Source organism: Scyliorhinus canicula, chromosome 17 (assembly GCF_902713615.1).
Source record: "Scyliorhinus canicula chromosome 17, sScyCan1.1, whole genome shotgun sequence".
Taxonomy (NCBI): Eukaryota; Metazoa; Chordata; class Chondrichthyes; order Carcharhiniformes; family Scyliorhinidae; genus Scyliorhinus; species Scyliorhinus canicula.
This window is the reverse complement of record NC_052162.1, coordinates 123,137,238-123,165,020: the sequence shown is the minus strand read 5'-3', so window position 1 is coordinate 123,165,020 and position 27,783 is coordinate 123,137,238. Positions and strand designations below refer to the sequence as shown.

Here is a 27,783-nt window from a genome sequence, read left to right as displayed (position 1 = left end):
CAGTCCTCCAAGTCTTCCCATTGGTCAATACGTCAGCAGGGGGTGGGCGCTCCGCCGCACATGCGCAGCCCCGGGCCGGTGTCAAGAGAAGGTCACTGACTGGGTTGTTCCCCCGTCAGACTCGCAGCACCGACCGGCGGCACCGAGCAGTGAGTCCCGAGGCTCTCGGCAGCTTGACCAGGCCGCACGGAAAGAGCTGAGCGGCTCCCTGTCGGAAGGGAAGCCGCGCCCCTCCCGCCAGACACCCGCAAATGTCAATATTTTTATTACTTTTGTTTTCACTATTTTTCAAACAACGAAAGCAGCAGAAAAACTGGCGGGAAATGGGCCCAGAGAACAAGAGATATTGCCGCAGAAATACAACAAGACATTGAGAATTCATTCAGAACAGGATCTCTGAGGGAGCAGAGCCTCCAGATCAAATGGCAGCAATTCAACAACCAGTCAACATGTTCACATAGTGAGTGGGGAAAGAGGGTCCGATTCTAGACTAACAGGACAGTAACAATGCAGCTCACACACCCCAAAGTATTAGAACCAAAGAACAAAGAAAGGTACAGCACAGGAACAGGCCCTTCGGCCCTCCTAGCCTGTGCCGGCCATGCTGCCCGTCTAAACTAAAATCTTCCACACTTCCAGGGTCCGTATCCCTCTATTCCCATCCTATTCATGTATTTGTCAAGATGTCCCTTAAACGTCACTATCGTCCCTGCTTCCCCCACCTCCTCCGGAAGCGAGTTCCAGGCACCCACTACCCTCTGTAAAAAAAAAAAACTTGCCTCGTACATCTCCTCTAAATCTTGTCCCTCGCACCTTAAACCTATGCCCAACTCATAGTCAGTAAGGCTACTCCACCCCCTCTGCCATATTCTCTGTCCCCCCTGTAAACTTTATAACCTGGATATTTAGTTCCCAGTCCTGACCATCCTGCAGCCAAGTCTCTGTAATAGCGACGACATCATAATCTTCAACTTGCATTTACACCTGCAGCTCGTCTAGTTTATTCCTTACACTCCGTGCATTTGTCTATAGAACTCTTAAACGGGCTGCTCCCCCTGACCGCTCCCTCAGCACTGCTTGTTTGTTATTTGCTTGTTGTTATTTGCTTGTTTGTTACTTTTTACTTTTGCTTTAACCAGTATACTACTTGTAGTTTTGTCATTAGCTGCAGTTCCTGATGTTAGGTTCCTGATTACCTCCCTATTTATCCTTTCCACGTGGACACTAGTCCCAGATCTCTTTCCCGCACCACTCCTTTAGCCACGTGTTTACTTCCCTAATTTTCGCATCCCTATGCGAATTTGCACATGGCTCAGGGAATAATCCAGAGATTATAACCCTTGGGGGCCTGTTGTTTAATTTTGTTCCTAGTTCCTGATATTCCCAAACAGGTCCTCTTTCCAAGTCTTGCTGATGTTTGTCCCAACGTGGATCCCAACAACTGGATCCTCCCCCCTCCCTCTCCAATATCCTTTCAAGCCGGTTAGAGATGATCCTCACCCTGGCACCGGGAAGGCAACATACCCTGTGAGACTCTCGGTCCTGCTTCCAAAGGATGTTATCAGTTCCCCTAATTATAGAATCCCCGACAAATACCACTTCCTCCCCCCGCTTGAATGATCTCCTGTACCAGAGTGCAGTGGTCAGCAAGCACATCCTTCCTATAGTCACTGCTCCGACATCCTGCCCCTCCGAGTCCGCTCCCTGGAGACTCGGCTGCGAATCCCCGAGATAAGGTTTTTATACTTACTGCCCCGAAACTCCGTCCCTTCGAGTCTGCTCCCTGGAGACTCGGCCGTGAATCCCGAGGTACAGTTGTTATACTTACTGCTCCAATACTCCATCCCTCCCTGGAGACTAGGTATGGGGAATAGGAGACAAATATATTGGAGATGAGGTATTGGGGAATGAGAGAGGAACGAATGTTGTACAGAAACTAGAATTGTTTGTTCTGAATTTCTATCCTGTACTGAGTTGACTTTTTAAACTCCTTCTGCAGGATATTACAAGAGGAAGAATTACAGACAGAAATCTCAAATGTCACATCTCGATCTGAAAGCCACTTGATTAGTTGGGATCTGAATATCATGACCTTTGAATCCAGAAGAGTTAATGTTTACCCGATCTCTTGGCACCAAAGCATTTAAACATCAGTGTGACTGGAAAATCACCGAGACACACACACCCGAGTGAGAGTGTTCCAGAGCACTGACTGTGGAAAGAGCTTTAACCAGTTACACAGCCTGAAAACACATCACACCATTAACAGCGGGGAGAGACCATACATGTGTTCTGTGTGTGGACGAGTCTTCAGCTGATTGTCCGACCTGGAGAGACACGAGGAGACCCAAAACATGGCGAAACCGTGGAAATGTGGAGACTGTGGGAAGGGATTCAGATCTCCATCACAGCTCGAAGCCCATCGGCGCATTCACACTGGGGAGAGGCCATTCACCTGCTCTCAGTGTGAGAAGGGATTCACCCAGTTATCCAACCTGCAGACACATCAGCGAGTTCACACTGGGGAGAGGCCGTTCACCTGCTCTCACTGTGGGAAAGAATTCACTCAGTTATCCAACTTACAGACACACCAACAGGTTCACACTGGGGCAAAGCCATTCACCTGCTCTGACTGTGGGAAGGGATTCATTCAGTTATCCAACCTGCAGACACACCAGCGAGTTCACACTGGGGAGAGGCCATTCACCTGCTCTCAGTGTGGGAAGGGATTCCCTCAATTATCCAACCTGCGGGCACACCAACAAGTTCACACTCGGGAGAGGCTGTTCACCTGTTCTCAGTGTGGGAAGGGATTTACTCAGTTATCTGGCCTGCGGAGACACCAGCGGGTTCACACCAGGGAGCGGCTGTTCATTTGTTCTCAGTGTGGGAAGGAATTCACTCAGTTAATCCACCTGCAGTCACATCAGCGAGTCCACACTGGGGAGAAGCCGTTCACCTGCCCTCAATGTGGGAAGGGATTCAATCAGTTATCCAACCTGAAATCACATCAGCGGGTTCACACTGGGGAGCGACCATTCACCTAGTCCCAGTGTGGGAAAGGATTCAGTCAATTGTCCAACATGCGGAAACATCAGCGAGGTCACACTGTGGCGAAGCCATTCACCTGCTCTCGATGTGGGAAGGAATTCAATCAGTTAACCCACCTGAAATCACATCAGCGAGTTCATACTGGGGAGAGGCCGTTCACCTGCTCTCAATGTGGGAAGGAATTCAATCAGTTATCCAACCTGAAATCACATCAGCGAGTCCACACTGGGGAGAGGCCGTTCACCTGCTCTCAATGTGGGAAGGAATTCAATCAGTTATCCAACCTGAAATCACATCAGCGAGTTCACACTGGGGAGCGACCATTCACCTGCTCTCAGTGTGGGAAGGAATTCAATCAGTTATCCAACCTGAAATCACATCAGCGAGTCCACACTGGGGAGAGGCCGTTCACCTGCTCTCAATGTGGGAAGGGATTCAGTCAATTGTCCAACCTGAAATCACATCAGCGAGGTCACACTGGGGTGAGACCATTCACCTGCTCCCAGTGTGGGAAAGGATTCAGTCAATTGTCCAACCTGAAATCACATCAGCGAGGTCACACTGGGGAGCGACCATTCACCTGCTCCCAGTGTGGGAAGGGATTCAGTCAATTGTCCAACATGCGGAAACATCAGCGAGGTCACACTGGGGCGAAGCCATTCACCTGCTCTCGATGTGGAAAGGGATTCACTGGGTTATCCAACCTGCAGAGACACCAGCGGATTCACACCGAGTAGAGGACGTTCACCTGCTCTCAGTGTGGGAAGGGAATCCAAGATTCATTGGCGCCTGTGAGACACCAACAAGTTCACAAATGATTATCGGGGTTTGATTCTGCAGTTATTGTTTCTGGTTTAATTACACCCAGGACGGCATTTTGTTCATTCTGACAGTTCATCAATGGGGATGGTTGGAGAGTTTTGTTCTACTGGACTGGTGATAAATGAGCAATACTGTACACAGTGCTCCAGATGTGGCCTCACCAATGCCCTGTATAACTGAAGCATAACCTCCCTACTTTTGTATTCAATTCCTCCACAATAAACAACAACATTCTATTAGCTTTCCTAATTACTTGCTGTACCTGTATACTCGCCTTTTGTGATTCATGCTCTTGGACACCCAGTTCCTTTGAGTCTCAGAACCATGTGAGCTCTCCTGTGTTTCTAACAGACCCACATATTCAACCATTACATCACATATCTCTGCCATCCTAGCTTCAGCTGGCACCTCTATTTTCATTCACATGCCAATTCACCAGCTTGTCGTTTTGAAACCCTTTTCAAGAAACCAAAGACAGGCCGTCCACCTGAAAAAAACTCTTGGCAGCCTCCAGAGCCATCCTTATACCACTACAAACCTGGTGTGTCATTTTAATTTATACTGTAACCCAAACATCTGTGTCTCCCATTCCAAAGATCAGGGACCTGAGCTCCCAAGTTATATTGCAACCCCCGACCTGGTGTGTTGTCAATTCTAGCCCCGGAGGACTTCCTGTGGCGACTATGAAGGAGTAAGTTGCACATTTGGTGGCTCCCGCTCTGGTCGGACTTTTGGACCTTTTCCTCCTATATTTTTAACGGACTTGAGAACGGATGTTAGTGGCAATTCTCTACTGAATTCCCACTTCAGTGCATGGAGAAAAGGACTAGAAGTGTTCGTAAGGGCAGAAACAAAAAGACAGAGAAGACTTGGGCTGTAGTTGCAAGAGGGGCAGCACGGTAGCATTGTGAATAGCACAATCGCTTCACAGCTCCAGCGTCCCAGGTTCGATTCCGGCTTGGGTCACTGTCTGTGTGGAGTCTGCACATCCTCCCAGTGTGTGCGTGGGTTTTCTCCGGGTGCTCCGGTTTCACCCACAGTCCAAAGATGTGCAGGTTAGGTGGATTGGCCATGAGAAATTGCCCTTAGTGTCCAAAATTGCCCTTCGTGTTGGGTGGGGTTACTGGGTATGGAGATAGGGTGGAGGTGTTAATCTTGGGTAGGGTGCTCCTTCCAGGAGCCGGTGCAGACTCGATGGGCCAAATGGCCTCCTGCACTGTAAATTCTATGAAAGGAGACAGTATGGCGGAGGGTCGAACCTCTGGCTTGTCGACCCAGCAGTCTATGGAGCAGCTGATCAAGGCATTCAGGAGGTCTTTGCTACCCAGAAACGGGACTACTTGGACCCGATAAAAGCGTCGGTTGAGCGGTTGCAGCTCAGATTGGACGCCCAGGATTGGGCGATCCAGAAGGTGGAGAAGGCGCTGGCTGGCAGGAGGAGCATCAGACTGCGGTGGATCTGGAGGTGGGGATGCTGAGGGACCAGCAAAAGAAGCTTCGGGAGAAGGTGGAGGACCTAGAGAACAGGTCCTACCGGCTGAACCTAAGAATTATCGGGCTCCCGGAGGGGTCCGAAGGAACGGCGCTGGGGCATACGTCGCAGGCATGTTTGAGAAGCTGCTGGGGGAGGGGGCATTCTCCCGGCCCTTGGAGGTGGATAGGGCTCACAGAGCACTTGCGAAGAAGCCGCGGATGGGAGACCCCCCCCCCGAGGGTTATGGTGGTGAGATTCCACAGGCTCTCGGATAAGGAGCGAATTCTGCAGTGGGCCAAGCAGACACGGAGCTGTAAGTGGGAATATAGCATCCTGCGGGTTTACCAAGACCTGAGTGTGGAGGTGGCCAGGAGGAGACCTTTTCAAGAAAAAGGTGAAATTTGGACTGTTACACCCAGCCCGTCTCTGGGTCACGCATGAGGATCAACACTTTTACTTCGAGTCGCCTGAGGACGCGTTGGACTTTGCAAGAAAGAAAGGGCTGGCGAAGGACGGAAGACTTTTGAACTTGGCTGCAGCGTTCATGTTTTTGTTTTCTCTGTTTTTGTAAAAAGTTTCTCGTTTTGCGTTTTATGGAAGATGTTTGAGGTGCCGTTTGCATTGATTTGGAACCAGCGGTAGAGCTGAGCAAGTTAAGGTTTTCATTTGCACTGTTGAGATGGAGGTGTACTTGTTTTGATCTTGGTGTTTTTTCTGTTGGGCAATTGTGTGGGGACTGTTTAATGTTGGGAGTTTGTCTGTCTAAGCGGGGGCTGGGTGGGGGGGAACAATAGGTGGGAGACTATCTGGCGCCGGGGCTGGGGGCCACCAACTAGCTGGGTGAGCTAGCTCTTGGAATCGCAGTGGGGGGTGTGCATATGTTTGGCTCAGGAAAGTGGTTGAGTTACAGGGTGTTGTTGCTGGGGCGGTTGAATGTTCTGCTGACAAGGGAGGGACTTGGGCTGAGGGACAGAGAGGAGTCAGGGGTGGGGTCTGCCTGGGGGCGGGCCGGTGGAAGCATGGATCACAGGCTGGAGGCAGGCCTAAAAAAGGGGATGGCTGAGCTGTGGAGGGGGGCAATGAGCCCCCCAACTAGGCTGATCACCTGGAATGTTCGAGGGTTAAATGGGCCAGTCAAAAGGGCACGTGTGTTCACGCATTTTAGGGGATTGAAGGCGGTGTGGTGATGTTGCAGGAGACACACCTGAAGGTAACGGACCAGGTTGGACTGAGGAAAGGCTGGGTCAGCCAGGTGTTTCACTTGGGACTAGATTCAAAGACTAGAGGGGTCGCAATCCTGATCAATAAGTGGGTGGTGTTTGAGGCGGGCAGAATATTCTTGGATGTGGGAGGCCAGTGGCCAGTACATTATGGTCAGTGGGAAGCTAGAGGGGGTGCAGATGGTATTTGTTAATGTATATGCTCTAAATTGGGACAATGTGGGGTTTATGAGGAGGATGCTGGGAAAAATACCGTACAGGTTGGTCATGGGAGGGGACTTCAATACAGTTATTGACCCGGGCTTAGACTGGTCAAGCTCGAAAATGGGCAAGGTGCCAGCAATAGAAAGGAACTACGAGGATTCATGGAGCTGATGGGGGACTGGTGGATCCATGGAGATTTGGGAGCCGAGGGTAAAGGAGTTCTTCTATTCACACGTGCATAAAGTGTACTCCCGGATTGATTTCTTTATTTTGAGCAGGGTCTTTCTGGCTGGGGTAGTGGACACGAGGTACTTGGCGATTACAATCTCAGACCATGCTCCGCACTGGGTTGACCTGCAGGTTAGTGAAGACAGTAATCAGCACCCGCACTGGAGGTTAGATGTGGGACTTTTGGCAGATGAAGGGGTGTGGGAGCGGCTGAGGAAATGCATTCAGAGCTACCTGCAGGTCAATGACACGGGGGAAACTTCAACAACAGTGGTTTGGGAGCACTGAAGGCGGTGGTAAGGGTGGAGCTGATCTCGATCCAGGCTCATAGGGAGAAGATAGACAGGGCAGAAACGGGTTGATTCGTAAAGGAGATACTACATGGTGATAGGAGGTATGCAGAGACCCCAGAGGCAATGTTTTAAGGGAATGGCGGAGGTTGCAGGCAGAGTTTAGCTTGCTGACCACCGGGAGGACGGTGGAGCAGTTGAGAAAGGTGAGGGGGGGGGATTTATTAACATGGAGAGAAGGCCAGCAGAATGCTCGCACAGCAGCTTAGGAAGAGGGAGGCAGATAGGGAATGTAAAGGACGGAGATGGGAACCTGGTTGGAGATTCAGCAAGAGTGAATAAGGCGTTTAGGGATTTCTGCAGCAGGCTGTACAGGTCGGAACCCCCTCCGGGGCCGGAAGGGATGAGGCACTTCCTGGAGGGGCTGAATTTCCCAACGGTGGACGGGACCGGGTAGAAGGGCTGGGGGCCCCAATTGGGCTGGAAGAGTGAGTGGAGGGCTTGAAGGCCATGCAGGCGGGTAAGGCCCTGGGTCCGGACGGGTACCCAGTGGAGTTTAATGAAACGTTCTTGGGGATACTGGGGCCAGCGTTGTTGAGGATGTTCAATGAGGCAAGGGAAAGAGGGGTGCTGCCCTGATGATGTCACAGGCCATGATTTCGCTGATTCTTCAGCGGGACAAGAACCCGGAGCTGTGTGGGTCCTACAGGATTTCCCTGCTGAATGTGGATGCCAAGTTACTGGCCAAAACCTTGTCCTCCAGCATTGAGGATTGTGTTCTGGACGTTATTGGGGAGGACCAGACGGGGTTTGTTAAGGGCAGGCAGCTAGCGGCCAATGTAAGAAGGCGATTCATGTGAAATATGATCAGAAGCAGATCATCCGCATTGAGCAAAACGCTGTGCTCCCCCCCCCCCCCCCCCCCCATGACCAGTCCCCTCCAGCCCCTTGAAGCTTTCAGAGCAATTGCCAACGGCTCTATAGTAGGGACGTTGAGATAGTGATTGCAATGGATGCAGAAAAGGCTTTTGATCCGGGAGAATGGGATTATCTGTGGGAGGTACTGGGGCGGTTCGGATTCGGGCGGGGCTTTATTGACTGGGTCAGGTTACTGTATCAGGCTCCGGTGACAAGTGTATGGATGAACAGGACAACTTCGGACTATGTTAGACTGCACCAGGGGACGAGACACGGATGCCCCCTCTCCCCACTGCTGTTTGCGCTGGCTATAGAGCCGTTGGCAATTGCTCTGAAAGCTTCAAGGGGCTGGAGGGGACTGGTCATGGGGGGGGGGGGGGGGGGGAGAGCACAGCGTTTTGCTCAATGCGGATGATCTGCTTCTGTACATTTCAGACCCAGTAGAGGGGATGGAAGAAATCATGAAGATTTAAGGGGAATTTGGCCGGTTTTCGGGAAATAAGTTAAACATGGATATGAGTGAGATGTATGTGGTTCAGGCGAGGGGACAGGAGGGGCGACTGGGAGAGCTGCCGTTTAGGCCAGATGGGGTAGGTTTAGGTACCTGAGCATCCAGGAGGCGCAGGAATGGGACTGGCTGCATAAATTGAATCTGGCCCGGCTAGTGGACCAAATGAAGGACGATTTTCGGAGATGGGACGCGCTTCCGTTGTCACTGGCCAGGAGGCTACAAACTGTGAAAATGACGGTTCATCCCGAGGTTCCTGTTTGTATTTCAATGTCTCCCTATTTTTATTCCGCGGTCAACAGGGTGATCACGGGTTTCGTCTTGCGGGGAAGGAAGGTCATGCTTGAGCAGAGTCGAGGAGAAGGCGAGCTGGCGCTGCCAAATTTTAGCAACTATTACTGGGCGGCTAATATAGCCATGATTAGGAAGTTGGTGGTGGGGGAGGGGTCGGCGTGGGTGCGTATGGAGCCGGCTTCTTGTAAGGGCACCAGTCTGGGGGCGTTTGTAACTGCACCTCTTCCGCTCCCGCTGGCGCGGTACTCGACCAGCCCCGTGTGGTGGTGGCGGCCCTGAGAGTTTGGGGCCAGTGGAGGTGGCATATGGGAGCAGTGGGAGCATCGGTCTGGACCCCAATCTGTGATAATCGGCGGTTTGCCCCAGGGAGTATGGATGGGGGGGTTCTGGGTATAGCGGAGATTGAGAGGATGGGGGATGTTTTCACAGAGGGGAGTTTCCCGACTATGGGAAGCAAAAAATTGGGCTGGGGAGGGGAAACAAATCAAGGTATCTGCAGGTATGGGACTTCCTTCGCAAACCGGTGGCAACGTTCCCGCTCCTACCACTGAGAGGGGATTCAGGATAGGGTAATTTGATGGGCAGCAGGGTAGCATGGTGGTTAGCATAAATGCTTCACAGCTCCAGGGTCCCAGGTTCGATTCCCGGCTGGGTCACTGTCTGTGTGGAGTCTGCACGTCCTCCCCCTGTGTGCGTGGGTTTCCTCCGGGTGCTCCGGTTTCCTCCCACAGTGCAAAGATGTGCGGGTTAGGTGGATTGGCCATGCTAAATTGCCCGTAGTGTCCTAATAAAAGTAAGGTTAAGGGGGGGGGGGGGTTGTTGGGTTACGGGTATAGGGTGGATACGTGGGTTTGAGTAGGGTGATCATGGCTCGGCACAACATTGAGGGCCGAAGGGCCTGTTCTGTGCTGTACTGTTCTATGTTCTAATTTCCAGAGGGTGGGTTGGGGAGGAGAGCGTCTCGGACATTTATGAGGAGCTTATGGGGTTGGAGGAGACGCAGACCGAGGAGCTGAAGCGTAAGTGGGAGGAGGAGCTGGGAGGTGAGATAGAGGATGGTTTATGGGCAGACGCTTTGAGTAGAGTCAACACGTCTGCAACATGTGCCAGGCTCAGCCTGATACATAGAACATAGAACAGTAGAACATAGAACAGTACAGCACAGAACAGGCCCTTCGGCCCTCAATGTTGTGCCGAGCCATGATCACCCTACTCAAACCCACGTATCCACCCTATACCCGTAACCCAACAACCCCCCCCCCCCCCCCCTAACCTTACTTTTATTAGGACACTACGGGCAATTTAGCATGGACAATCCACCTAACCCGCACATCTTTGGACTGTGGGACGAAACCGGAGCACCCGGAGGAAACCCACGCACACAGGGGGAGGACGTGCAGACTCCACACAGACAGTGACCCAAGCCGGGAATCGAACCTGGGACCCTGGAGCTGTGAAGCATTTATGCTAACCACCATGCTACCCTTATTATAAATACAATTTAAGGTTGTTCACCGGGCTCACATGACAGTGGTCCGGATGAGCAGATTCATTGGGGTGGAAGACAGGTGCACAAAATACGCGGGAGGACCAGCGAACCATGTCCACATGTTTTGGACATGTCCAAGGCTTCGGGGTTTTGGCAGGGGTTTGCGGATGTCATGTCCAAGGTTTTAAAAATGAGGGTGGCACTGAGTCCGGAGGTGACGATTTCTGGGGTGTCGGAAGATCCGGTAATCCAGGAGGAGAGAGAGGCGGATGCTCTGGCCTTTGCTTCCCTGGTAGCCCAGAGACGGATACTGTTAGGATGGAGCGACTCAAAGCCCCCGAAGACGGAGACCCGGCTATCGGACATGGCTGGCTTTCTCTGTATGGAGAAAATTAAGTTCGCCCCAAGAGAGTCACTGTTAGGGTTCACCCGGAGGTGACAACCATTCGTCGACTTCTTTGCGGAAAATTAATCATCAGCAGACGGGGAGGTGGGGGTAATAAGGGTGGGACCTGTACGAGAGGTAAATGACTTTTGCACTATGTTTATGGTTTCATGTATATTGTCTATTTTGTTGTTTCTATCCAAAAATACCTCAATAAAATGTTTATTTAAAAAAAGGCAAATGCAACGTTAGCATTCATCTCAAGAGGGCTAGAATACAAGACCAGGGATGTACTTCTGAGGCTGTATAAGGCTCTGGTCAGACCCTATTTGGAGTATTGTGAGCAATTTTGGGTCCCATATCTAAGGAAGGATGTGCTGGCCTTGGAAAGGATCCAGAGAAGGTTCACAAGAATGATCCCTGGAATGAAGAGCTTGTCGGATGAGGAACGTTTGAGGACTCTGTGTCTGTACTCGTTAGTTTAGAACGATGAGAGGGGATCTTATTGAAACGTACAGGATACAGCGAGGTCTGGAAAGAGTGGACGTTGAGAGGATGTTTCCACTTGTGGGAAAAACTAGAACCAGAGGACACCATCTCAGATTAAATGGATGATCCTTTAAACAGAGATGAGGAATTTCTTCAGCCAGAGGATGGTGAATCTGTGGAACTCTTTGCTGCAGAAGGATGTGGAGGCCAATTCACTGAGTGTCTTTAAGACAGAGATAGATAGGTTCTTGATTAGTAAGATGATCAGGGGTTATGTGGAGAAGGCAGGAGAATGGGGATGAGAAAATATCAGCCATGATTGAATGGCGGAGCAGACTCGAGTGGCCTAATTCTGCTCCTATGTGTTCTGGTCTATTCTATCAACTTTCCTAATTACTTGTTGTACATGTAAATTAGCCTTTTGTGGTTCTCACCATTTCGACAATAAGCGTTTCTTCTTTCTGCTAAAATAGATAATTTCACATTTTCCCACACCGTTCTCCAATTGGCAGATCTTTTCCCACTCCCCTCACTTATCTATATCCCTTTGTAGTCTCCTTATGTCCTTTTCACAATTTACTTTCCTACCTATCTTTGTATCATTGGAACATAGGAGCAGGAGTTGGCCATTCAGCCCGTCGAGCCTGTTCCACCATTCAATGCGATCATGGCAGATCATCAACTTCAAGGTCTTTTTCCCCACACTATCCCCATATCCCTTTGTGTTATTGGTATTTAGAAACCTGTCAGTCTCTGCTTTAAACACACTCAATGACTGAGCTCCCAAAGCCCTCTGGGATAGAGAATTCCAAAGATTCACAACCCTCTGAGTAAAGAAATGTCTCCTCCGAGACCCGTCCTAAGTGGCTTCCCCCTTATTTTGAAATTGTGTCTCCTGGTTCCAGACTCTCCAACCCAGGGAAACATCTCACCTGCACCCACCCTGGGCTGGATTCTCCGCAGCCCGACGGCGAAATCGCAGCCGGGGCAGGGAATCCAGTTTGACGCCATAATCGGGCCCGACGCCGGTTCGACGATTCCCCAGGCACCGGAAATCGGCGTCACCAGGGAGGTTGCCATGCTGCTGGGGGCCATTGCCAGAGGCCCGCTGAGCAATCCTCCGCTCCCGACTGGCTGAGTTCCCGACGGTGTGGAACTAACCTATTGCCAGTCGGGATGCTCGCGTGGCGGCTGTGGACTCAGTCCCCGGCCGCCCTGGTTGGGGGCAGGCGGATTGGAGACCAGGGGAGGCCTTAAAGGCGGCCGGCGATTTAATCTGCGGGGTTTGAGGGTCGAGCGCACGGCCGATTGGGGGTCACTTTCTTCATCTGACTCCGCAGTCGGAGTCCGCCATGGAACATGACGCGGCCGCTGGAGTGGCCTCTGGCCCGGAAGTGCGGGGCACGTATCTGCCACAAAAGCTGCGAGATTCACTCTGGGTCCCTGCTAGCCCCCTGTAAGGCAATTAATTTGTTTAGCCTTTTTGCAGGAATTTCAGGTGTAAAACTCCACCGTTTTTACGCTGGCGTGGGGACATGGTCTCAATAATGGAGAATCCAGCCCTGTGTCTATTCCTTTCAGTATTTGTAGGGTTCAATGAGATCTCCTCTCTAAAACTCTAGAGAATACAGGCCCAGTTTCTGCAATCTCTCTTCATAGGACAGTCCTGCCATTCCCGGAACAAGTCTGGTGAACCTTCATTGTCCTCCCTCTGCGGCAATAATACCTTTCCTAAGGTAAGGGCAGTAAAACTGCACACAGTACTCCAGCTGTGGTCTAACCAAGGTTCTATACTATTGAAGCAAGTCTTCACTACTCCTGTACTGAAATTCGCTTGTGATAAAGGCCAACATCCCATCAGCCTTCCTAATAACTTGCTGTACCTGTATGTTAGCCTTCAGTGACTTATTGATAAGGACACCCAGGTCCCTTTGTATATCTACACTTTCTAGTCTCTGACCATTTCAGAAATACTCTGCTCATCTGTTCCTCCTACCAAAGTGATAATCTTACATTTTTCCACATTATATTCCATCTGCCATGTCCTTGCCCACTCACTGAGTCTATCCAAATCCTCCTCTAGCCGTTTTACATCTTCCTCACAACACACATTCCCACCGAGCTTTGTGTCACCTGTGAACTTGGAAATATTCCATTTGGCCCCACATCCAAACCATTGTATAAACTGTGAACAGCTGGGGCCCAAGTACAGATCCTTGTGGTACCCACTAGTCCCAACCTGCCAAGGTGAGAATGATCCATTTATTCCTCCTCTCTGTTTTCTGCCCGTTAGCCAATCCTCAGTCCATGCCAGTATATTACCTCCTATCTATGTGTTTTCATTTTGCTAACTGACATCTGGCGGCACAGTGGTCGGCACAGTGGTTAGCACAGCACCTCACAACGCCAGACACTGGGGTTCGATTCCAACCTCGGGCACCTGTCTGTGTTTGCATATTCTTCACGTGTCTGCGTTGGTTTCCTCCGGGTGTTCCGGTTTCCTCCCACAGTCCCAAGAAGTGCAGGTTAGGTGGATTGACCATTCTAAATTGTCCCTAGGTGGGGTTACGGGGAGAGGCAGGAAATTGTGTCTCGATACGGTGCTCTTTCACAGGGTCAGTGCAGACTCGATGGGCCAAATGGCCTCCTGCACTGTCGGGATTGTTGATTCTATGAGCTCCTGTGGGGTGTTTATCAAAAGCTTTCTGAAAATCCAAGTGTACTACATCCACAGACTCCCCGTTATCAATTCTGACAGTAACATCCTCAAAAACCCCAAATGGTTCATCAAACATTATTTCCTATTCCTAAATCCATGTTCACTGTTCTTATCCAGGTGTCCATTTATCACATCCTTTATAATAGATTCTGGTATTTTCCCAATACTGATGTCAGGCTGACAGGTTTGTAGTTCACCATTTTCTCTCTCCCTCCCTTCCTGAACAGTGGGGTGACATTTGCTACCTTCAATCTGCAGGAACCATTCCAGAATCTATAGAATTGTGGAAGATGATCACAATGCATCCACTATCTTTATATCATCACTTTTGACTGGTTCTGAGACACTTCAGTTTGGATTTCTGGTGCAGAGTAAAGTATAACCGTGGAGTGGAATTTTAGATTGTGTAAAAGGACAAAGTTCTATTTTATAAATAAAGGTGGAAGCTTCTGGCAAAAATAGAGTTTAGTTAATGTTTAGTTAATGTTTCTAAGGCATCACGGTGACGCATTGGTTAACACGGCTGCCTCATGGCACTGAGGTCCCAGGTTCGATCCCGGCTCTGGGTCACTGTCCCTGTGGAGTTTGCACACTCTCCCCGTGTCTGCGTGGGTTTCACCCCCACAACCCAAAGATGTGCAGGATTGGTGGATTAGCTGCACTAAATTGCCCCTTAATTGGAAAAATTAAAAACAAAATGTTGCTTCTAGTTTGTTTGCTGCAGTAAAAGCCATAAAACCTTAAATCCTGTTGTGTGATCCTTTGAATTGTTGATTTGGAATTGATTTTCTAAAAAAGTTATTGATCTGTACAGTGATCCTAATCCATAAGTTTTGACTTTCCAGTTGAGCCTCAGGCAGTTTTCTGGCTCACTGTTCTCATGTCAATGACAGCCAGGAGATGGAGCTGAGGCTGAATTTAGCTGAGAATAACGAGGCCTGTGCCCCAGTTGGGAAACTGCCATGGGCGTCGCACTGATAGAGACAGGAAGGTGCTGGAGGACTGACTGGGAAATGGGCCTCCAACCAATTAGGACACAGGAGGGGGTGACCGGGGCTGGTAGTGACGTGACCCCCGGTATTCAGTGCCCCTGTGTCCAAAATGGGGGATCACAGGAACAGAGAAACCAAAGAGAAACCATTTGGGTACTGAACATTGTGAACATCCTTTACCTCTGCTTGCTATTTATTCTCAAGTAATTTTCTGTTTGTTTTTTTAACCATGTTGTATCATTAATAAACAGTTAACAGTAAAAATATTTGATTTTGCATGATTTGATTGATGTTGAGAATTCTAGTTCTTTTTGCCCTCAGTCTGGTCTCAGTAAATATACCAAGTCTGATTGTAGGTAAACACTTTAGTTTGTTTGCATGTCTTGCAAGCTGACTCACTCTGCCAGAGTTTTGTTGAGTCCCCAGAGTGAATGAGGCACAGAACAAAAGACTTAGTCTCATATACATTGGTATTAAAAAAATGAGGTTACACACCCGACCAAATAAGGTAACTTGGCAATTGTAGGGTTTCCATAGGTTCCCTGATATTCCTTAACCTAGCAATTACTGGACCCAAAAGGCTGCCCTCACATTCCTTTTGCCTGAGGCCCCTGTGATCACCCATCCCCCTCACCATGATACTCCTGACATAGCCTGACTACCCACAATGCTTCAGTGCCATCCCCTTTTGTTAATTTCCTCAATGTAGTTCAGGGAAAGTGGGTGAGAGGGGTTGGCAGGATCTTTAACAGAAAGTGAGTCCCGCTAAGATGATTGACAAAGGAGCCAGAGGGGTAGAGGAGATGTGACATGCAAAATGCAATTCAGGAAGTCAATTTTGATTGACTCATTTATTCAGGCCCCTTGAGGAAGTAACATGGGATGTCAATAATGGGGAATCTGCAGATGTGGATTATTTAGAATTCCAGAAAGCATTGCCACATCAAAGGTCACTGCACAACACAAGAGCTCATGGTGTAGAGGGCAACATGTCAGCAGGGATAGAGGTTTGATTAGCTCATAGGAAGCAGAGAGTGGGTATAAATGGGTCATGTTTGGGTTACTAAGATGTGACAAGTGGATATCACAAGGATCAGTGCTGGGCCCTCAACTATTTACAATCTATATTAATGAGTTGGATGCAGTTAAATTTGCTGATGACACAAAGAGGGGTTGGAAATTAATTTGTCAAGTGCTCTTCAGGAGAATGCAAACGGCAACAAATAGATTAAGTGAGTGGGAACAAATTGATAGGTGAAGCATAACTTGGGAAAATGTGAACGTGTTCACTCTGGCAGGAAGGATTACATAAAACATTATTTAAATGGAGAGAGATTACAGAACTCTGAGGTACAGAGGGATCTGAGTGTCCTGGTACAGGAATCACAAGTTAGTTTGTCGTGTTCCCACACTCTGGGCTTGTGCGCGGTCAATTCCAGCTCCACGTGCCCCGGAGTCACAGCACAAGTGAATTAACCAATAATTCTCATTAAAATACCCTGGGCTGGAGTCTCCGCCGCCGGGATGCTCCGCCGGCAGCCCGGAGGTTTCCCGACAGCGTGGGACTGCTGGCCCTCAATGGGAAACCCCATTGACCAGCTGGCGAAACGGAGAATCCTGCCGGCATACTGAACCAGAAATCTGGCACGGCGGGACAGAGAATCCAGCCCCCTATGTCTTTCCCCTCGGCTGCCCAATAATCAGTCTCCATAGTTGCAAATGTAAACACAATTACTGTTTATTTATAACAAGAACAATAATAAAATGTGCAACAAACACAACTGGTTAAATATAAGCCAATTTAATTCCCACTTTAACCTGCCCCCAGCCTCTATACACACACATAGACAGACAAACACAGAGGGGTATAAAAGGATAAAATCATAAGTGGAAGAAATTCATTTTTCAGATGATGGTTTTTAGCACACTTTCCTTCACAGAAAGCTTGCAGATTAAAGTCTTTAGTTTAAAGCCTGTAGTGATCTTTTCTGTAGATTAATTTGTTCAGGTTCTCTGTAGTTTAGAAATGCAGTACTCACACTTTTCTGGAGAGGCACCTCACCTCTGTTCAAACTTTTCTTTCAGTTTGTGGTTTGTATTGGGGTCTCCATGGTTTCAGGAATACAGCACCCACAGGCTATCTGGGAAGAGAGATATCACTCAGAGCGTCCTTCTGGAGACAGAGTTAGTCAGTTCTGCCTCTTGTGCTGCTAGAATCAAACTGAAAGCTTGGGACTCTGAAAAGCATCCGAGTGGGACAGGATCTAATCACCGCCTGTTACCGAGGAGCACAGCCTTTTGGGCCAATTCATTGGCCACCAGCCAATCAATCAAACCGAGTCCCAACCCCAATTCTCACACTGGTGCCGAAAGGTCTGCAGCTCCAGTTAAAACCAGCACAGACGCCTGGATTCTTCTGTTTGAATTAAAGATACAGGCTGCGTGCCTTAAAGTGACATGTCCATTAATCATCCATGAATTAAAAATGTAACAGCAGAAATAAATGAAAGGGGAAATAAGGGAATGAAAAGGAAAGGCCCTTACAGCAAGTGATTAGGAAGGTGAATGGAATATTGTTGTTTATTGCAGAGACTGGAATATAAAAGTTGGGGTGTTTTGCTGCAGTTGTGCAGGGCCGTGGTGAGACCATGGGTTGGATCTCCACTGACTGGATTCTCCATTGCACCGGCAGCACACTCACATCCGGGGATTTCCAGACGACGTGGGGCTGGCTGCAATGGGAAATCCCAGTGGTCCTCTGGCAAGATGGAGAATTCCACTGCTGACAGAATGAGAGATGATCTTATTGAAACACGCAAGATCCTTAGTGGAATTGACAGAGAGAATGCTGAGAGAATGTTCCCCTTGTGGCAGAGACTAGAAATAGGGGAGACCCAGTTAAAATCGAAAATGTCCGAGCAAGCCACTCAGTTCAAGGGAAATAAATTCTGATCCAGCAACTCCCACATCCCATTAAGAATTGACAAAACTCTCTCTACAAATCCTCACTCCATTATTATCCAGTTCTGTTCATGGCTCTGCTAGGGGTAACATCTACTCCATATTTTCTTCCTGTGTGGTGAATTCTAGGTTACTGGTACATAAGGACAGATGCTTCAAGCAACAGATAAAGCATAGATGTAAAAGATTCTCCAACTCCCTCTTTACCACGGCCAATTTGTGGATAGTTCTTACTCAGTATTATTTCTCCCAAGCCCTTCATAGCCCATTATCACTTTAATTTCACTCCCACTTTGCCCATGTCCAGTGTGTTTAATTCTATCCGGATTGTTTTAAAGTCAGTTTCTCTCTGGAGTGTGTGTCAATGTCTTGATGATGTCACAATGGTGTCTCAATCCCCTGGCCACATTAACCATTTCATCTTCTGCTGTGTCTCCAGTCGCTGTGTGTGTTTGGGACCCGGTCTTCAGTCCATTTCACCGTGAATTTAGGCTTGTTATTTTTCACATGTAACAAATCACATCTGCACACCCACACCGGGATCCCAAAATCATGTCACATATTCTTAATTCTCAGATGTGCTGATGAAAAGATCAAAGTGAGAGTCTGTCTGCCTTATCTGCCCTGTTATGGTGCTGATATTTCATGTCGTGGTCAGGCTTTCAAATGTGGAATTCTTTTTTAAAGTTCATGGTCCAGGATGTAAATATTTCCAGGAGAAAAAGTGATCAATTTATTCATCCCATCTAAACATTCCAGACTTTCAGTAGAACACAGGTGGATACCAGTTGATATAGGTTTACCTTTCAGTAGTCAATGGTCAGACGCCATGTACCATTTGCCAAACTGGACTATTTGACGAACTGCGTGTTTTAATTAACACCCCCCCTTTCCTCCAGTTGCTCTACTGTAGGTAAAATCCCTTCGGTTGTGGACGGGTCAATGGGTATTGTTTGGTACACGGTGGAACATTACCAGTGAATGATGCTGGTTCCATCTGTAATAGGCCACAATGATTCTTATCCATTGCCACATTGGATGTTCATAAAGCTGATCTTTCCTGATGGTTCTGATTGACCATGTTACTTTCCCATTCCCAAAGCTCAAGAGAGAATTCAATTGGGATAAATTATCCAGACCCAGAATAGCCTGGTCCACTGGGCCTATCCAGACTGAAGATATCAGAGAGAGAGTGAGAGAGATGACTGGTGGTTTAACCTGAGGGTCACCACACCTCAGGCGAGGGGCAATGTTGAGAAGGTGGACCCTTCATGGATAACCTCAGCCAGAGTGACAGTTGAACCCCGGCTATTGGAGTCACTCCGCATCACGAATCAGCCATCCAGCCAACTGAGCTAACTGACCCCTCCATAGATATATAATAATTCATTAAATATTAGCTATTGCCCGTCTCCCATCATACCATTTAATGCAGTTTCCCAGTCCACCCCAGACAACTTGCCCCTCATACCCTGATTGGGTGTTCACCCAGATAAATTAAACAAAAACATATAACCACCAATGCCCATCTTCATGGCAATGTGGCAGGATTTAGGGGGATCCAAACAGAAATGCAAACTGAATATCTTCTCACTTCCAAACACCCCTTCATTCTGTGATCCTTGTGAAATTTGAAACAAGCTAGTCGCAACAAGGCTCAAAGAGCGTCAGCCCTCTGGAGGCAAAGCCATGAGACTGTCAAGTCAAGCAGAACAAACCCCTACGACCCTCCCCATTGATCAACTGACAGAATGAATAATATGCAGTCCCGGATGTAACTGAGAGCAGAAACAATAACAGCAATAGCCCCCGTAATCACTTGTGAACTCGTTGGTGTCTCGGCAGTTACTCGGAAACACTAAATTCCTTCCCACATTGAGGTGAATGGCTTCTCCTCAGTGTGAACTCGTTGGTGTGACTTCAGGCTGGAGATCTGAGTGAACGCCTTCCCACATTGAGTGCAGGTGAATAACCTCTCCCCAGTGTGAACTCGCTGGTGACTCTGCAAGTGAGATGGAACACTAATTTCCTTCCCTTACTCAGAGAACGTGATTGCCTTCTCTCCACTATGAACCCGCAGATGTGTCCGGAGGTTGGATGAATCACTGAATCCCTTCCCACACTGGGAGCAGGTGAACGGTCTTTCCCCAGTGTGAATTCGCTGGTGATTCTGCAGGCTGGATAACTGAGTGAATCGATTCCCACACTGAGAGCAGGTGAATGGCCTCTCCCCAGTGTGAACTCGCTGGTGTGTTCGCAGGTTGGAGAACTGAGTGAATCCCTTCCCACACTGGGAGCAGATGAACGGTCTCTCCCCAGAGTGAACTTGCTGGTGACTCTGCAGGTGGGATAACTGAGTGAATCCCTTGCCACACTGGGAGCAGGTGAACGGCCTCTCCCCCGCATGAACTCGCTGATGTGTCTGCAGGTTGGATGATTTACTGAATCCCTTCCCACACTGGGAGCAGGTAAATGGCTTCTCCCCAGTGTGAACTCGCTGGTGACTCTGCAGGTTGGATAATTGAGTGAATCCCTTCTCACACTGAGGGCAGGTAAATGGCCTCTCCCCAGTGTGAATTCGCTGATGTGTCTGCAGATTGGGTAACTGAGTGAATCCCTTCCCACACTGAGAGCAGGTGAATGGCCACTCCCCTGTGTGAATTTGCTGGTGTGTCTTAAGGCTGGAAAACAGAGTGAAACCCTTCTCACACACAGGACAGGTGAATGGCCTCTCCCCAGTGTGAATTCGTCGATGAGTCTCCAGCTGAGATGGGAATCTGTATCCCTTCCCACAGTCACCACATTTCCATGGTTTCTCCATGTTTTGGGTCTCCTCGTGTCTCTCCAGGTTGGACAATCAGTTGAAGCCTCGTCCACACACAGAACACGTGCTCGGTCTCTCCCCGCTGTGAATGATGTGATGATTTTTCAGGCTGTGTAACTGTTAAAGGTCTTTCCACAGTCAGTGCTCTGGAACACTCTCACTTTGGTGGGTGTGTCTCGGTGCTTTTCCAGTCATACTGATGGTTAAAATCTTTTAATGCCGACAGATCTGGCAAATATTTCTCCTTCTAGATTCAAAGGCCGATGATACTCAGATCCCAAGGTATCGAATGACTCTGTAAAACCGAGACGTGACAATTGAGATTCCTGTCTGGAATTCCTCCTCTTGTAACATCTGTGAAAGGAGTTTACAAAAGTCAACACTCAGTACAGGATAGAAATTCAGAACAGATCATTCTAGGTTCTATGGAACATTCCTTCCTCTCATTCCCAATCCCTCATCTCCAATACCTATTCCCCAAACTTAGTCTCCAGGGAGCGGACTCGGAGGGACGGAGTTTCGGAGCTGTGAGGACAGAAACCTCATCTCGGGGATTCACAGCCGAGTCTCCAGGGAGCGGACTCGGAGGGGCAGGGTATCGGAGCAGTGACTGTAGGAAGGATGAGCTGGCTGACCACTGCACCCTGGTACAGGAGGCCATTCAAGCGGGGGGGAGGAAGTGGTAGTTGTCGGGGATTCTATAATTAGGGGAACTGATAACATCCTTTGGAAGCAGGACCGAGAGTCCCACAGGGTATGTTGCCTGCCCGGTGCCAGGGTGAGGGGCATCTCTAACCGGCTTGAAAGGATATTGGAGAGGGAGGGGGAGGATCCAGTTGCTGTGGTCCACGTTGGGACAAACAACATCAGCAAGACTCGGAAAGAGGACCTGTTTGGGGAAAATCAGGAACTGGGAAAGAGGGGTTCAATTTCATGGGGCACTGGCATCAGTATTGGGACAGGAGGGATCTATACCGTTGGGATGGTCTCCACCTGAACTGATCTGGGACCAGTGTCCACACGGAAAGGATAAATAGGGAGGTCACAAAGACTTTAACAAATGGGGTGGAGGGGCGGGGGAAGGGAAGAGGGAAGGCCTCAGGGGAACTCAAAACAGTTCCAAAAACAAGCAGCAGGATGGTCTAGACTGGGTACCAAATATACCGGTTATAAAGTTTACAGGAGGGACAGAGAATATGGCAGATGGGGTGGAGTAGCCTTACTGATTAAAAATACTATCACCTCAATGGTGAGGGGCCTCACGGTAGCATGGTGGTTAGCATCAATGCATCACAGCTCCAGGGTCCCAGGTTCGATTCCCGGCTGGGTCACTGTCTGTGTGGAGTCTGCACGTCCTCCCCGTGTGTGCGTGGGTTTCCTCCGGGTGCTCCGGTTTCCTCCCACAGTCCAAAGATGTGCGGGTTAGGTGGATTGGCCATGCTAAATTGCCCGTAGTGTAAGGTTAATGGGGGGATTGTTGGGTTACGGGTATACCGGTTACGTGGGTTTAAGTAGGGTGATCATTGCTCGGCACAACATCGAGGGCCGAAGGGCCTGTTCTGTGCTGTACTGTTCTATGATTGGATTTGTTTATTGTCACGTGTACCGAGATACAGTGAAAAGTATTGTTCTGCGTACAGTTCAGACAGATCATTCCATACACGAGAATACACAGGGCAAACAGAAATACACAATGTAAATACGTAGACACAGGCATCGGGTGAAGCATACAGGAGTGTAGTACTACTCAGTGGAGAAGATGTGTGAAGAGATCAGGTCAGTACATAAGAGGGTCATTTAGGAGTCTGGTAACAGCGGGGAAGAAGCTGTTTTTGAATCTGTTTGTGCGTGTTCTCAGACTTTTGTATCTCCTGCCCGATGGAAGAAGTTGGAAGTGTGAATGAGCCGGGTGGGAGGGGGCTTTGATTCTGCTGCCCGGTATCCCAAAGCAGCGGGAGGTGTGGACAGAGTCTATGGATGGGAAGCGGGTTTGAGTGATGGACTGGGCGGTGTACACGACTCTCTGTAGTTTCTTATGGTCTTGGGCCGAGCAGCTGCCATATCAGGCGATGCTGCAACCAGACAGGATGCTTCCTGTGGTGCATCTGTGGTCAGAGTCAATGTGGATTTGCCAAATTTCTATTGTTTCCTGAGAAAGTATCGGCGCTGTCGTGCTTTCTTGGTCGTAGTGTCGACGTGGGTGAACCAGGACAGATTGTGTGATGTGCACACCGAGGATTTTGAAGCTGTCGCCAATGAATAGGAGTCTGACGTAGGATCCTTGTTGTTGAGATGTTCCAGGTGAGTGTAGCGCCAGGGAGATGGCGTCTGCTGTGGAGGATATAATGAGGGGAAGCATCCAGCGGAGACCATGGGCTGGATTCTCCGTCGGCGGGATCCTCCGCTTCGCAGGCAGCGCACTCACGCGCACAAATTTCCTGACGGCATGGGGGTGCTCACAATGGGAAACCCCATTGGCTGGCTGCCTGGACGGGGAATCCCGCCCCATATGGGTGGAACTGAGGAACAAAACAATCTCAAACTGTAATGGGTGTTGTGTATCGACCCCCCTGGTGGCAGTTCTGAGGTGCTGGATTGTATAAAGGCAGAAATTAGGCAAGTGTGTAGCAAAGGCAGAGTAGTATTAATGGGGGATTATAACTGACACACAGATTGGGAGAGGCAGACAAGCACCTGTGAGAAGGATTTAGGTTATTCCGGACCTGATAATACTTTATTAATAACCTATGCTCTAGGCTAACCCACCAAAAGAGGGAATTCCGTTTCTCTGCTCAGACTCAAAATGGATCTCACGAAGGGAGAATGCTTTTCTGGGTCTCAGACAGTTCAACAGGATCTCAGTTACTTTTTAATGGGAAAAGTTCAGATGCGTCACTCAAACTAAATCGTTACCTCTGTCGCCGTGGGTCCTAGTCATTTAAGACTTCCTGAATGAGTGTCTCGGATTTTAAACTTTGAGATTAAGTCTACACAGTATAATTTTTAATAAAAAAGTATTTTTATTGGAAAATACTCTCAATTGCAGAGTTAAAAATATAAATTGATTAACAGTCTTTAGTTATCTGTTCACAATATCAAAATCTGTTAACAGTCCTTTGTTATCTGCTAACACACTATCTTCTCTTAAGAGAATGAGATATCTAAAACATGGAAAATCCTAAAGTATCTCCTACCAATTTCTAATACATTTCTTTTTTTTTAATTTTGAGTATCCAATTATTTTTTTCCAATGAAGGGGCAATTTACCATGGCCAATCCACCTACCCTGCACATCTTTGGGTTGTGGGGGCGAAACCCACGCAAACACGGGGAGAATGTGCAAATTCCACACAGACAATGACCCAGAGCCAGGATCGAACCTGGGACCTCAGTGCCGTGAGGCAGCAATGCTAACCACTGTGCCACCATGCTGTCCAATTTCTAATACATTTATAAGAGATTTAGCGGAAACATACTTACAAAACCATGACGGTCTTTGTTTGACGAGACAAGCTTGAAGAACAGAGCTTTGACCCACACTCCCACAGGGGAGTGAGAAGGTACCTCACTCCCAAAAATGCCCCTCTTTTTATACATAAAATCTTCTAATTGTTCAAGGACTGTTTCTGTTATCTTATCACTTATTGTTGGTTAATTGCCTATAGCCAAATGGCTAATTTAATGTATTATCATCAATATATGTTTTAATGATATTCGTATCTGCGTGAATGTCAGGTGTCTTAAGATATATTGGCAAATAGGGACTCGCATAGAGATCTGTCTCTTTTCAGTGTTGCCATGTTTCTTAGATATATAGACTGTCAAACTGACACTTCTTCGAGTGTGTTATTCTAAGTGTCAAGAATTAGATAGTTAAGCAAGGATTTGTGTATTATTTATCTGAAGAGTTTCCTGTTCTCATGGTTTGAATAATTATAGGTGTAGGGGAGTGATCTGGAGAATTTATGGTGTGTCAATGCAAGGTTTTCCTTATCCTGTATTTGTTTGGAATGTATTAATGATCCATCAGCTAGGAGTTTCTCCCTTCAAATGGTGACTTCTGGATGACCTTTAGCTGTCCTGCCTTGTATCTCCTGCCCGATGGAAGAAGTTGGAAGTGTGAATAAGTCGGGTGGGAGGCATCTTTGATTATGCCGCCCGGTATCCCAGGGCAGCAGGAGGTGCTGACAGAGTCAATGGATGGGAGACGGGTTCCCGTGATCGAATGGGCTGTGTTCACGACTCTCACAACACCCATTACAGTTTGAGATTTTTTTTGTTCCTCAGTTGCACCCATATGGGGCGGGATTCTCCGTCCAGGCAGAAGGCCAATGGGGTTTGCCATTCTGGGCACCCCCATGCCGTTGGGAAGTCCGCAGGGTGTGAGCGCACTGCCGGCGAAGCGGATGATCCCTCCGACGGAGAATCCAGCCCATGGTCTCCGCTGGATGCTTCCCCTCATTATATCCTCCACAGCAGACGCCATCTCCCTGGCGCTACACTCAACTGGAGCATCTCAACAAGGACTCCTAAGTTCATTGGCTACAGCTTCAAAGTCCGAGGTGTGCACATCACCAACAATCTGTCCTGGTTCACCCACGTTGACGCTACGACCAAGAAAGCACAACAGCGCCAATACTTTCTCTGGAAACAATAGAAATTTGGCAAATCCACATTGACTCTGACCCAGCTTAGGTCATTTTGAATTAAAATACTGGTCATATTAATTTCTGTTGCCTTATTTCTAACCGAATTCTGCGGTGAACGTGATATTCATCACACCTGTCAGAAAGGGAGTGAATTTCTGGGATGTGCCCGGGATAGTTTCCTGCAGCAATATGTTCCAGATGTAACAAGTGGACAGGTAAAATTAGATTTAGTTATGAGCAATGAGCCAAAATTAATTAGTAGCCTAACTGTGCTCGAACATTTATCAAATAGTGATCATAACATGATTGAATTCAGTGTAGTGTTTGAAAGTGAAAAGCACATTACAGACAGTAGAATTTTAGACTTGGGTAAGGCTGACTTTAACAGGATGAGACAGAGACTGTCCACGGTAAACTGGGGAGATCTGTTAATGGGACAAACAACTGAAGATCAGTGGAGAATATTTAAAGAAAAATTTAAAGAGATACAGAGCAAGTATATATCCCTGAGAGGGAAAGGCTCCACTTCACCAAAAAAAAACAGCCACGGACAAATAAAGAGATTAGGGACAGCTTAAAACTAAAAGAAAGGGCGCCAAAAATACAAGACACAGGACAGATCTGGACGAATGCGATAGGTACAAGGACCAACAAAGGGTCACAAAGCAGCTTGTAGAGCAACTAAAAGGAATTATGAAAGGAAACTTGCAAGGGACATCAATATCAATTAGAAGAAATGTTTAGTTATATAAAGGTAAAGTGGGTGTGAAGAGCAATGTAGGCCCAGTAAAAGCTGAACATGGAGATGTTGTCAGTGTCAGTATTTACAGTTGAAAAGGCGGATAACTTATAGTCGGTAGAGGACAGGGACTTAATACAATTAAATTTAATGGGGAGAAAAGGAAGTGTTTTACTTACAGAGGTTAGAGGACGTTCCAGTCTGTGTGAAGCTGGAAGAGCAGCAGCTTTACTGGGCAGACAGTGAAGGAAGCTCCGTGCAGCCAGTGATATAGGCCCCAGACTCTGATTGGCTGGAGGATCAGCGTCTGTCCGGTCCTCCACAAGTTTCTATTGGCCAATCTCTTTTATGGAGACAATGAGGGGGCGGACCTCGGAATTCGGGTATTTGACCTCCCGATGCTGAGCTGTTGTCCAATCCGCAGCATTTTCTTTCTGTGACCAGGGGTATTGCTCCCAATGGGAGACTGTGTGCTGGGAACGCCCCTCTGAGTCATGGTGACCTCCCAACGGAACCCTGCCTGAAACACTGCTCCGTGGTGACGTTTCCGGGTTCCAGTGCGCAGGCCCGGCGGGCGCTCACGGGTGCCCTGCCCCCTCCCTTTGTTCCCCCTTCCCTCCCACTGAAGACAAGATTTCCAGGCAACCCGCTGACGCTTCCGGCCAGAGCGAGAACTCGCCCAGTAATCTCCGTCTCCGCCCAGCCCGGGACTGCGCATGTCCAAGGGACACCGAGAACTGCGCATTGCAGAGGAGAACCCACCCTCTAACCTTCCTGCTCAGGTATTGGCTAATGAGAAACTGGGACGACCGGAGACTCTGGTCTTCCAGCCAATCAGCGCGGATTTGTGTGAATGACCATTGAGCTTCACACCGACTGAAATTTCTGTCTCTAACATCTGGGAGTAAAACATTTTCTTTTCTCCCCCTTTCCATTTCTTTTCTCATTCTGACCTTCAGTTGGTCACTTGCAGCAACTGAAGGGAAAGGAAGTGAATCCAGGGAGGGTGCAGACTCTGGAAAGCTTGGCCCAGGTCTCTCTCTCTTAAAGACATTGACATCCTTTGCTCCCTCAGCTTGACACATTTATTTGTCTGGCTAAAAGGATGGTCTTTTTCCTAATGTTCACAATTAAAGGGCTGGTTTCCCCAGGAGATGGCTGACATTTAAGGGAACAGTAAATTAATATCAAATAGAGAAATGTCCAGTGTTGTTATATGGTACAGATTAGATATATTATTTATGGTTCTGTAAAGTACATTTATTATTTATAGTTTTGTAATATTGTACTGTAGCTACATTATATATTTCCAGTCATCTCTTCCCTCAGAGGGTTGTTAATCTCCAGAATTATTTCCCCACAGGAACCAGTGGGGTCTGGGGGTCATTGAATATATTCAAGGATGAATTAGACAAAATTATTTTTTGAATATTTAAGTGCCCAGTCTTTATTCAATTGAGGGCCTCTCTCCCTTGGACATGTGCAGTTCTGGTCACCCATTCGCCCGTGCGGTGGATAGAGCAGTTT

General features: G+C 48.3%; 2 pseudogenes; one reads left to right on the top strand and one right to left on the bottom strand.

Annotated features, from left to right (window-relative positions):
• LOC119951582 overlaps positions 1-20,884 on the bottom strand; it is a 60,640-nt pseudogene extending 39,756 nt beyond the window's left edge.
• LOC119951784 lies at positions 51-4,122 on the top strand (annotated as a pseudogene).
• Positions 20,885-27,783: the final 6,899 nt, after the last annotated feature.